The sequence below is a fragment of the Epinephelus lanceolatus genome, chromosome 1 (genome assembly GCF_041903045.1).
Source record: "Epinephelus lanceolatus isolate andai-2023 chromosome 1, ASM4190304v1, whole genome shotgun sequence".
Taxonomy (NCBI): Eukaryota; Metazoa; Chordata; class Actinopteri; order Perciformes; family Serranidae; genus Epinephelus; species Epinephelus lanceolatus.
Window position 1 is genome coordinate 35,625,824 of NC_135734.1, and position 12,537 is coordinate 35,638,360.

The following is a 12,537-nucleotide window of genomic DNA, read 5'->3' on the forward strand; positions in this document are numbered from 1 at the left end:
GGACCAGAGCTAGACAACTCTAGGTCTGAAAGCACCTTAAGTGCATGTCAGTACTTTATATGATGATAATCTGCATAACGTGCAACCTTGGTAAGAATGCAAAACAAAAATCCAGAATTATTTTCACTTGATGAAATTGAGAAGTTTAACTTAGTGAAAAATAGGCAAGTTTTATGCCTAAAGCTTGGAAAATTCAGCTAACTAGGCTGAATAATGACACACTGCTAGGGTTGTAACGGTACAAGATTTTCACGGTAAGATAACTGTTACACTGCAACAAAATATTGCGGTTTCATTGTATCATGCTACTACAGAATCATCATTATATTATTATCATTTTCAATCAGAATGACCCTTAAAGGAATTAAAATGGAAGGATTATTTTTGGTTGAAGAAGCATTTTAACACTTTATTTGAAACATGAAACCATTTCTTAATGAAACTGTGAAAAAAGCCCAGACCCTACAAGTATGAATTGTGTTGTTGGACATGATTTATACCATCTAAATGTCAGTATACCTTAGCACCATTTCTGGTAAATGGACCTGCACTTGTATAGCTCCTTTGTAGTCCTCCATACACTCAAGGCGCTTTTTACACTATGAGTCACATTAACCCATTCACATACTTCACATTACCAGGCTAGTGTACAAGGTTCCACCTGCTACTCAGTTTTTAATACACTCAGACCCCAATGGAACAGACATCAGGAGTAATTTGGGGTTCACTATGGTGCTCAAGGATACTTCGACATGCGATTAATAGATGACCCGCTCTACCCTCTGAGCCACAGTTTAATTGTACATATTTTCTAGTATAACATTATAATGGTCAATCTGAGAACTTATAGCAGTCTGGTAAAAGTAATTTGAAAATCTGCAGGGAAGTTTAATTGCGGTTGCAGCTGTGCCAGCAGCACAAGGAGCAAAAATCTAAATGTATCTACATAAATCAGTGATTACAAAAAATAAAGAAATCATCTCTGTTTGAGGTTACAATGAGGCATGAGGTCTCCTGTAGATTTAATTTTGCAGTTAAGGCAAAGATCAGGTTAATAAACAGCTTTTTAGGATATGTTTTTCTAGCTTATCTGAGACAACCCAATGTGAGACCATAGGGATGCCCATCAGGCACACAACACTCTGCATGATGCAGAACGTAAGGCGCCGCCCCTTGGGTGAAATACCAAGTCACATTCATAGCCAATGGCAGCACGGTGGTGCAGTGGTTAGCATTGTCGCCTCACAGCAAGAGGGATGTTTGAGGGGGGGGGCAGCCCTTCTGTGCAGAGTTTGCACGTTCTCCCCGTGTCAGCGTGGGTTTTCTCCAGGTACTCCAGCTTCCTCCCACAGTCCAAAGACATGCAGGTTAATTGGTGACTGGTGAATGTGAGTGTGAATGGTTGTCTGTCTCTATGTGTCAGCCCTGTGATAGTCTGGCAACCTGTCCAGGGTGTACCCCACCTCTCGCAAAATGTCAGCTGGGATCGGCCCCAGCACACCCGTGACCCCTAACAGGATAAGCGCTTACGGAAAATTAATGAATAAATTGCCTTGCTGTGATAATAAGTAACATACATGGCTAATACATAGCCTCCCAAAGCTCTCTGTGAGCATGCTTTTAAGTCATTACCATACATCTACAAGCTCAATAATTGTTTTGGAAAAATGTTTAATGGAAACATAATGTGTCAGTGCTTATAAGCTTATTATTCTCACACACCAATTCCCCATTATGCCAGCCTGGCCAGCCTTTACATTTTGGTGCTGCTCAGTGTTTCCCCTTTCTTGGCAGAACCTGATAAGGGGAACTTGGCCAGTGGGATCCTTTGCCCTTTGCACCTTTCCAGTGGATCTGAGGCTGAGCACCCTCGGCTCCTCCAGCCCTAGTGGGCTTCGATAAGGGCTGTCTTGGCACCGGGGAGGAAAGTTAGCGGGGGTACGGGCCGCTATTGTGGCGCCTTGTTGCAAAGATAACGAGACCCCCTTGTGATTATGAAGTATCAGATCAGATGATTTCTCGAAACCTGTGCTGGATTACAGCCTCTTTTCCTTATAGCACTCCTGGGATGGTGCTCCGGAATGCCGCCTGGGAAGAAGAGGATTATGCATACTGGGAAATCATATGGAATTACAGGCTTGGGCTCAGTGGTTTTGGCATAATGCTGAGCAAAGATGGCTGGGCTGTTGAGAGAGAGAGGGAGAGGATGAAAGAAGGTAGAGAGAAAATAACTGCTGGTACAGAGAGTGAGGGAGAGAGTGGGAGACGGAGAGGAGGAGTGATTAAGGTTTTTTTTTCTCAGTATGGTGGCTTTTCTCATGCATGCCATCCTCAGCTTTTACAGACTCCTCTTCCAGTATAACCTGTGGGCCAGAGGCTTAAGGGGATAATGACTGTGGAAGTGGTTAGTCACATGATGTGGAGGTGCCTGTGTCGGTTATGAAACATTGTATAACGTTCTGAAAATCAAAGAATGGCAGAGGAGTCTGAGAGGTCTGGCACATATTTGAATATTCCCCATTTTTTTTGACAGCGAAACACTAAATACTAAATTAGGATAACTTAACACAGCAGAATATTTTATTATGTAGAGACTAGTCTCGCCACCAGACAATCAGAGATCTCCGCCTTCTGATAGTCTGGGGACACTCCTTTCTAAAGTGTGTTTAACACACCGGGGAAAACGGCCGGCAACAAAGCAACGCCTCTTGCATTTTTGAAAAGGACACGCCTTCTCGGAAATGTGCGCTCCTCCTTTTCTCGTCCGCAAGGAAACAAACACACAGAGAGCTTGAAAATGGATGCTGAGAGATTTAACTCCGTTTTATCAAACGTGTGCTCATCCGTGAAGAAAATATTTTTTCCAGCGGATGTCTTGATTACAACATTATTGAGCTAACTGGAGTAGTTTCATGTCGTATCCGACAATGGGAGGCTTTTAACAGATGACGTCCTGATGTTAGCTTTGCTGCTGCTGTTAGCTGTCCCTGTCAGCTGCAGCCACTGATGCTTTCTAGACATCGTGATTTCCTAAAACTGAATAAATACCACACATAGCAACACAAAACTGCTTTGCTAGCTCAATCATGTTGTAACTAAGATAGGCTGACCAAACGTCCTCTTTTGCCCGGACATATCCACTTTTCACGTCCCGTCCGGGGGTTTTTTATAAACTGATGATAATGTCCGGTTTTCCGTGTGTTTGTGTGTGTGTGTTAGAGTGCGGCACGGGCAGCATATTTCTGTCCGAACCCGAACCAAGCCCGACATTATTCAATGACCAAAGCACTGAGTTTGTGTCACACAGTGGTTACAGGCTATTTAACAGGCCGGGCGTGCGCCGTGGGTGCTCAGGTGCGGAGAGGGAGACCTCCGTGTTTGAGACGGGAGCGGGAGGTCCGACGCTTCTAGCGAGAGGAGAGGGAGAAATAAAACAAAATAAGATAAAATAGGAAAAACCTGTCTCCCTCTTTTATTTACTTTTCAGCGTTTAAACAAGGCGGAGGCGGGCGGCTGGAGGTCCGAGACTTCCAGTGAGGGGAGCAGTAGAAACAAACAGCCAATGTGTGTCTGTGTGTGTTATGTTCAGGTGTTGTCACGTAAATAACAGTGCCCAAGCAATAAACAGGACAGACAATAGGATTTTATTTATTTTTACACTACATTTTCACTGAAAGCTGACCAAATCCGACCCGAGCCCGAGTACAATTTACAGCTACATTTTTGACCAAACCCGGCCGACACGTCGGGTACCATTGGGCTCAGATCGCCACACTCTAGTGTGTGTATGTGTCCCCTATAGGGGCCTATCTGAATTTCTGTCTTTGAGAGATATTATTTTGTAATATAACTGAATTTTCTATCCATACATATAAATTTTATATACATAAAAATTATAAGGCATCTTTGAGTAAACTGCGAGTATCATTTAAGTAGGCTTTGTCGTGGCCGGCCGAGTGTCCTCTTTTTTCAAAATATGGTCACCCTAAACTAAGATATCCGCTGGAAAAGATATTTTTTTCACGCACCGTTTCATGAGTCTTTCTACCCGGAAGTATTTGTAAACAACAAGGCGATTCCGTCTAACATTATAGTCCGGCCAGACGGATGAGTCATGGCCTTGTAAAATATTATGTTTGTTTCTTTTAGTTGGCGAGAATGTGTCGCCGCAAACGCGACAAACATCCACTGAACTTTGACGGCGTTTTCTGCGAGCACGGCTGAGCCATTTTGTTTCCAGTGGGACCATGTTTACAAGCACAAGAGTTCAGCGAGCCACCGAAGGACCGCCCTGCAGATTTACTATTGGTTCTGCAACGTAGGGAGTTTTCATAGATATATATACGTAGATGCCGCATTCAACGGTGCTCCTCATTGGAGCGATACGTCAACGCGGCCGCCATCTTACCCAGGTGGAGCCGCGCTGCCTAATGCATGTATGTCTATTAAGGCAGGAGATTATTTATGATTAAAATCATCATTACTTGCTGAATTCTCAACCGATTTTCATGCGGTTTGGTTTGTTACAATTGTCAGACATGTAGTTATGATACAGGATACTTGGTTAAATAAAAAATGCAGTTGTTCATACCAAAATATTTGATCTTATGTAGATAAAGTAACAGTAATAGTTCTACAACACATTTAAACTAAACTTTCCCCATGTAATAAATATTCTTTTTTCTTACTAGATGGACAATGCCCACCATGATGTCATTTAATTATTAATTTTGACTATAAATGTTTATTCACATTTCACACAATGTGCAAAAAATAGTGTATCAGCAGGGTTGTGCCGAGCTGCAGTGCAGATTCTGATTAACAAATGTTGGCTTTGTACAAGTGAAAATAAATGACTTAGAGCTGCATGTTTACACAAAATTTTGCTTTAATCTTATATGTATAACACCACAGTGCTCATGGGAGCCTGGACACAGAACTGTTTATATTATTAGGTCATATTTACAAAAAATACAGTGTACAGTAGCTAGTATTATTTTTAGGAGTCTGCCCAGTCCTGTCGAAGTCCTCAGGTCTGAAGTGACAGCTGCAGATGACTGAGGAGTCACTCGGAACAAAGTCCTTTCTCCTCACTGCTGCTACCCATGCCCGTCTCCTATCTGTGTTTTTTGGGAAACTACACACAAAATAAGTGTGTCAGAAAAACGCAGTTCCACGTAATTTGTAGTTACAATTCAGGCCACAAGTTAACTACTAACGTTATACTGCGTTATGTCACGTTGGTGCCATGAAACAGATAGTTGACAATTTGGAATAACACACACACACCGACATAGCTGTTTGACAAAGCATCATAATTTTATAAGTAATATTATATAAATGTTAACCTTTTTTCTTTAAGTTGTGTGACATAGCGTTAGCTTAATTTGGCATTAGGACCAGATCAGGACAGTTACTTTACTTGATTAGCTTAAAAGAAGGATCACTTTTTGAGATATATATCTCATTAAACATGTTCGTAACAGTAAAATATTGTAAAACAACTTCTTACCGGTGAAATGTTATTCCCTTCTGCTTGGTTTTAACATTTCTTTCGTTCGTACACCCAAATGCAGAGCAAAAATGTGGCATTTTTGCCGAGTCTGACATGGGTCTGAACCGGTCAGAGCACCTGCGGCGGTATTGACGCATCCCACAAGCCAGGGTGCGGCATCTATGTATATATATCTATGGGGAGTTTTTTTAAACTCTGAAATTGTATCCGCCCATCTAAACACAAAATCAGGGAGAAAGTCATCAGTCTTTAGTTAAGCAAAGCGTCTAAAGACTGACTTGTGAGTCTATGTAGAGACGTGCAAGCAATTTGAGTTGACATTTGATACCAAGATTCCAATTGAGATATCTGCCACATAAAACATCACGCTGATTGCAACTAATTAATTTTGGTCATGAAAATAGAGAGCATTGTAAATAAGCATTTGAACAATCATTCACTTTAATAGGTTTGATTTTTAAAGCAATTAGGGTCAGGTAAATTAATAAGGGGGAATCATTTCTCTTTATGAAATATTAAATGATAAAGTTATGGTATTTTTTTCCCAAAATGGATATTGCATTTTGAAATGAAAGCTGACATGTATTTGATTAAAGAGACAGAGCTCCATTTCATATTCTGCTTGTTGCTGGGACTGTCAGAGCTCCGCAGTCAGTCAGTGTTTCTGTCAAAAAACCCACATTTAACTTAATCAAGATTCATCTTTTGTCTGCGAGAATACTGAAGTATGCACAGTGGTAATATGCAGATAGCATGCACACTCTGTGGACTCAAACAGGATGGAGCATTTTTTTTTTCCTTGGATAGATGGAGACAGGACTAAAGATAGAAGTCTGGTTCATGTTGCCAGTGTGGTGTCTTAGCTGTCGGTGCTGCTCACACAGTGTGACTGTGAATGCCAAGTGGAGCTGAGAGCAGGACCTTTGATCTTGCAAACCAAGCCTTTAAAGGGAATGTCAGACTCACTGGAGTGTACATGGCAACCCTGACGTAGGTGATGTTAGTATTTTTCTTTTATGCTGTGTGGCAAATATTTCTCTGACGAACTAATTAATCATATTGTGCTGATAGAAATGTGGATGAGGTGAAGTGAAGAGAACATTTTTCAATGTAAAGCAACTCAGTGCAACAACACCATAAGCAGCCCCAAAACTCACAGTAGAGTGGAATCAACACCTCTTTGATTCACTCTCAACCAAAACAACAACAACAAAAAAACACTTCACAGTGGAAGATTTTTTAGCAGGTCTCTTGCATTGGATTGCATTAGATGTTACAGCTTTACATGCAAGCTAACCCTCTAGAAAGTATGTACAATAAGTCACGCTTTACAAATAAATTGTACTGGCAAATTAAATTCACTTTTAATGAATATTGATCGCAGTTTTCCACAGACAAAAATCCCCCAAACTTCCCTGCTTACAGTCAGTAACATCACATCAATGTGTAGGGCCACAAATAAGAAACAGAACTTTGGATTGTCTTTTTAAAATCTAGGTAATGCGAAATAAATGTGTTCTAAAATTTGTCACATCGCAGAAAAATGTGTCAGTAACAGAGGTGTGCCATATCGTCTTGATCACAATGACACCGGTATAATTTTTAATGTGATATGAAAAGTCCATATCGTGATATCTGTAATATTTCGACTTTTTGAAATATTTTTTGCTAAAGAAGAGAAGGAAATCGCCTGTAAATTTATATATATGGATCCTAGGGTACATTTTTTGTATTTGGGAGCTGTTTAATGTGTAATTTGTGGTAAATTTTATTTTGTTGAAACATTAACATTGTATACAGAATCTGAATCTCACTCTGAGTTACTGTTGTTGTTCACAAACTAAACAAATGAGAGATCTTTTTTTGTTTAGTTTTACAGTATATTTGAAGGCAAACTGTTAGGTTAACATGTAAAACTATAAAACTGATTTTGTTGTAATTCTGTGTTCTAAAATTAATCACAGTTATTTTTTCTTTCTAACTGTCATATTGTCAAGTTTTCGCAAAAATACCCTGAAATATTATTATTATTATTATTATTATTATTTTAGGGCCATATCGCCCACCCCTTGTTAGTAACTACCTAGCCAAATTTGAATGATTACAAAAAAATTGCAAAGTATATAAATTGAGTTTCAAAATGGTGGGGAAAAAAAGAATAGCATTTTCTGCTCTGAGACTCAGGGGGTGTGTCCGCTAAAGGCGCTGAGCTGAAGAACAAGCTGCTGTGAAGCAACTGGCGTTGCCAACTTGCAGACTTCGTCATAAGATTTAGGGAATTTTTATAACTCATACGTTTAAATTTTATTAAGGCTTAAAGTTGTGCATAATTAAGGGCGTGGCCACTTTGGGTGACAGGTGGTGCCATCACAGTGGCTAACTAGCCACTGGCTGTCTGCTAGGCGTCATCTCAGCTGATTCGCAAGTCATTGAACCTGACCTGTCAGGTGTGTTTGTGCCTTTTGGATATTTTGTTTTGTGAGGGAGCTGGTACCAAGCGGAAGCATGAGCGGGAGCAGCCAACACCACAGGGCTAGCCAAAGTAGTGTAGTTTGTTAGCCTAGCTTGTTAGCCTTAGCTAAATTAGCAGCTTCATTTGGCCCGCCTCTTTGCCCATTTTTGATTGGCTGGGAGTTGGGCGGAGTCAGGCACTGCCAAGATGGCAACAGCCAGAGCCGCCTACTTTGAGCTTCAAACCCGCTCCTCAGAAACCAGTGGGTGACGTCACGGTGACTACGTCCATATTTTTATACAGTCTACGGTTTTTATTAGGGCTGACCCAGCATTGACCCAGACTTTTTTGACTTCATTGAAACATGAGTTTGCACCTCAAATATTGTGACGATTAGCCACTATGTTAGCATGCAGGTTGGCGTAACCTTGGCCATATCCACTGAGGTGGACAGTAACGTTTATCTACTGTATCCATAATAGCTAAAAAAAAAAGGATACTTTGCAAGACTGTTAAACTGTTACTTACAGTTTTTAAGTGATTTGCAAAGCTTCTTATAGATTTGTGATGTATGCCAGTTTCCTCCAGATGCCTGACTTTGATTTCATTTACCTTTCCTATCAGGTTGACTAGATCCATCTCAAAACTGCTTTGAAAAGCCTCAAGACCTTGATGATGCTTTCTGGTGAAAATCGTGGGTTTTCGTCAAAAGGCCTTCCCGTGGCACATTTCGTTATTGAACAGGAAATTGTTTTAACTTCAGCATACATTGTCCAGTATGCCTAAAAATTCTCATGCACAATCCCAGCCTCATGACATTTATGTACCAGAATTAAGTTACAGTCATAGTGCCACCTACTTGCAACAGGACATGTTTTATAGTTTAAAGCCACAGTGTGTAGGAATTTCTCCCATCTATTGTTGAAATCATATATTGTATTCAAACAGATGGCGCACTCTAGCGCCTCACTGTTTCAAACACGTATTGCAACAACTGTAGCCGCTGTGTACCAAAAAGCTATGATAACACTGATGAAACCATGTCATCTGATATTACATGGAATATTCATTCAGGCTCCTACACAGACACACACGACGCGAGTTGACAAACCCCCTCCTCACCATGCTGGCTGTGTTTACAATGTAGGACTGTTGGGGCGGATGTAAATTGAAACAAACCAATCACGTCTTGTCCTTTGACAACTGACAAGTGGCTCAACCTCACACACCTCATCCCTCTCCTCGCATTACTGCGCCGCTAACAGCTGTTAGTGGCCAGCGGCACTACTGCCGCATAACAAAGTCCCACTCTTTGAGCATAATGCAGGATCGTGTATTATGCAGCATCACGGGAGACGGAATCCTCGTTGCCAAGAAAGTGCAAAAGGGAATCAAAAAGGCAGCGTGACCGGCGAATTAAAAAAACAAGGGTCAGCATTGTGGTTGCCTTTCCCAGGTGGAGAGAGCTGCTGAAGGAGAAAGGTAATACAATCACAGGCCAGCGCTAACAGCGGCTAACAGCTGATTGCATTACCATTCTCCCTCAGCAGCTCTCTCTACCTGGGAAAGGCTACCCTGATGTGGGCCTTCGTTTTTTTAATTTGCCGGTCACGCTGCCTTTTCTTTTCCCTTTTGCACTTTCTTGGCGACAAGGATTCCGTCTCCCATGATGCTGCATATGCATGATCCTGCATTATGCTCAAAGAGTGGGACTTTGCCAGGGTAGTAGCGAAGCGCCTCTTGCTCCTCTCCTTCGGCTCCTCAGTCACGCAGTGCTGGCCTGGCTCTCAACGAAAATGCTGGAGGCGGTGCTGTATGTCCCTTGCTGGCGGGTGTATTCTCAAGATGGCGAAACGTAATGGAACCCCACAGACGACTTACCCGCACAATGTACAAAGAAATCCGAAATTCTCCTTTTACGAGAATAAGTCAGATTATTGGTGGAGGTAATAGTACACCAGTGATGACATATTTATGAATGCAGACATCAATTTTTGCCAATAAACAACTGAAAATGTTACACAATGTCCCTTTAACATACTATTCCCAGAGGGGTAACCTGGTCCATCTCTGATTTTGTCAGCATAGTTGCAGTACTGTGATTTTACTCAACTCCAGTGGCGTTGGTTATTTCTTTAGCGCGATGGTCAGGGAAACGCTCTTTCTTTTTAAACGACGACGATATCGTAGTTTGCACCAGATTGATTTTGTAGTCGTGCCAGTTAATGTTCAAACTCGGGTGGTGTCGCTTTAGATGCGTTATCATGTTAGACGTGTTTCCAAGTACATACCCGACTGCTGTTCTGCAGTGTCGGCACACTGCTTTTGTCTTGTTCACTTGTTTATTTCCATCTTCGTATTTTACCCTGAAACCAAAGTGTTCCCAAACGGAGGACTTAAGGTTTGTGGGTGGGTCTTCAGGTTCGTCAGGCTCACTTACCATGTTGTCAAAATGCGAGAATGCGCTGCACAAAGTGAAAGCGGAGATTTACGGTCGAACTCGGTCCATCACTCAATTATGTCTGTCGGGGAACTAGATATTTTAAATGGTTCGGCTCGCCAAAACGGAATTGAAATAAAACAAAATAAAATAAAATAATATCCTGTGCCCAATAATTCGGTACAGGGTTGTGCTGAACCGAAAGTCACGTACCGAACGGTTCGACACAAATACATGTACCGTTACGGCCCTAACCTTATCCAATCTGCTCTAAATTTCACTTCTTTAATGAGGTTCCAGGTCTGAAGGCATCAATGTGCAAATTAGGTGTCATGCTGATTGCGCCACCTACTGGCAACGGGGCATCAGGTAGTGAGCCTTGTCAGACTATTATCTTTTGAGTCACATATAATTTTCTCGGGGTGGTCTACAATTGATTTACAGCAATATCACATGTAGTAAGTGTGTTCTGCAGCGCCACATAGTGGACTCAAGTAATGCATGTACGCTGTTTTGGACGTCCATTATCATGGCAGTAGTTGAAGCTCCAAAGCTTTGAAGCATTCAGATTGGCCTTTAGTAGAGGAGGGGCTATGTTAAGGATGGCTCAAATGCGTCATTGAGCCATGATTTCAGGCCAACCCAAAAAATTCTAGACACAGAAATGGTAAAAAAACAGTTTAATGGTCTAACCCAGCCCAGTCTTTTCACCTGTTTTCAACAAGCACTTTCTAACATGTAAAAGTGTTTGGAAAGAAGTCACTGATTTTGCTTTACCCAGACTTTAATCTCTCTCGGAGTCGCTACATCATGATTAAAATTCTTCAAGTGAACCTTTCGTTTCACTGAAAAAGATTAAACCTCAAATTGCATGCATATTGAGCTTCAGTAGAATTTTAAAGTACAATGCCTGCCTCACACTCTGATGATACGCTGACACAACTAGTCAATATTTGAATGAAAGGCTAGTTTGATAAACTCATCAACATTCATTCTGAATAAGTCAGAATTTCTACAATACCAGTTACGCCTTTGCTGAAATGTGCATATTCCGTATGCACTAGTCTCATCTGGACACTAAATAATAGATAACACATGGACCTCGGGGCTGATGTTTGACACAGAAAAAAATCAACATTCCAGTCCGACTTTTCTGAAATCATTTATTGTTTTGACCCACACTTTGAGTGTTAACAGGTTTCTGTGCCTCACCCCTTTCATCTCTCACGAGCTGTGCGTGCAGACACAAAAATACAACAGACTGAAGGAGAGAAAACGAAATGAGGTGATGATCAGAACGCAGGTCTTTTTTCCTCCCTTTTCTCTCTGTCTGCAGCTGCCTTCAAACCCTCCATCTACTAGCAAGCCATGATCCTCTGACAGTACCAATCACATCCCATTGAAAATGTCCCTCTCATCAGAAAATGGCAGCATGCAGAAATCTATAAAAGGTTTTAATGTTATGGGCCTGGCATGATTGCATGGGCTTTTATCTGTTATTCACCAGGTCGCACTCTCCCACTCTCTCCTGCTTGTCTGCCATACCAAAGACAGGGAGAGAGCATTATGTGTAATGGCAGCTCCATTGTTGCAGGTAGATAATCCCATATCTTATCAATAGTAATTGTATCTGCTTGACCAAGATAGTTTTTTCCTGCCTCATAATTTGAGTGTCAGAAGAAACCACAGAAAAAGAGAGATGACGTGACTAGATGTCTATGATAATATGTGGATATCTTATGTTTGAATAATAGAAGCATGCCTATAAACCCATATTATATTTGGAAAAAAAAAATCTTGAGTTAACTACTTACGTTTTCCTTAGTTTAGAAAAGAGATTCAAAACTACCTTGAAGTTTTGTAAAGTCTGGGGACATTTTACTAATTTAAAGGTTATGCATAGGATAGAAGGATTTTTTTGTCATTAGTAATAACAATAACCATTGTAAAATAAAGTAAGAGAAAGTACTGGGTATTTTAATGGGTAAAAGTTGGTGTTTCAGAAATTCATTTCAGCTCATTTATGGAAGCTATTTTGCTATGTTCACAGCAGCGATGATCAAAGGCAGCACTCAGTCCGTTCCGCAGACATTAAAAGGAAGGAAATGATTTACCTTTGCAAATGAAATA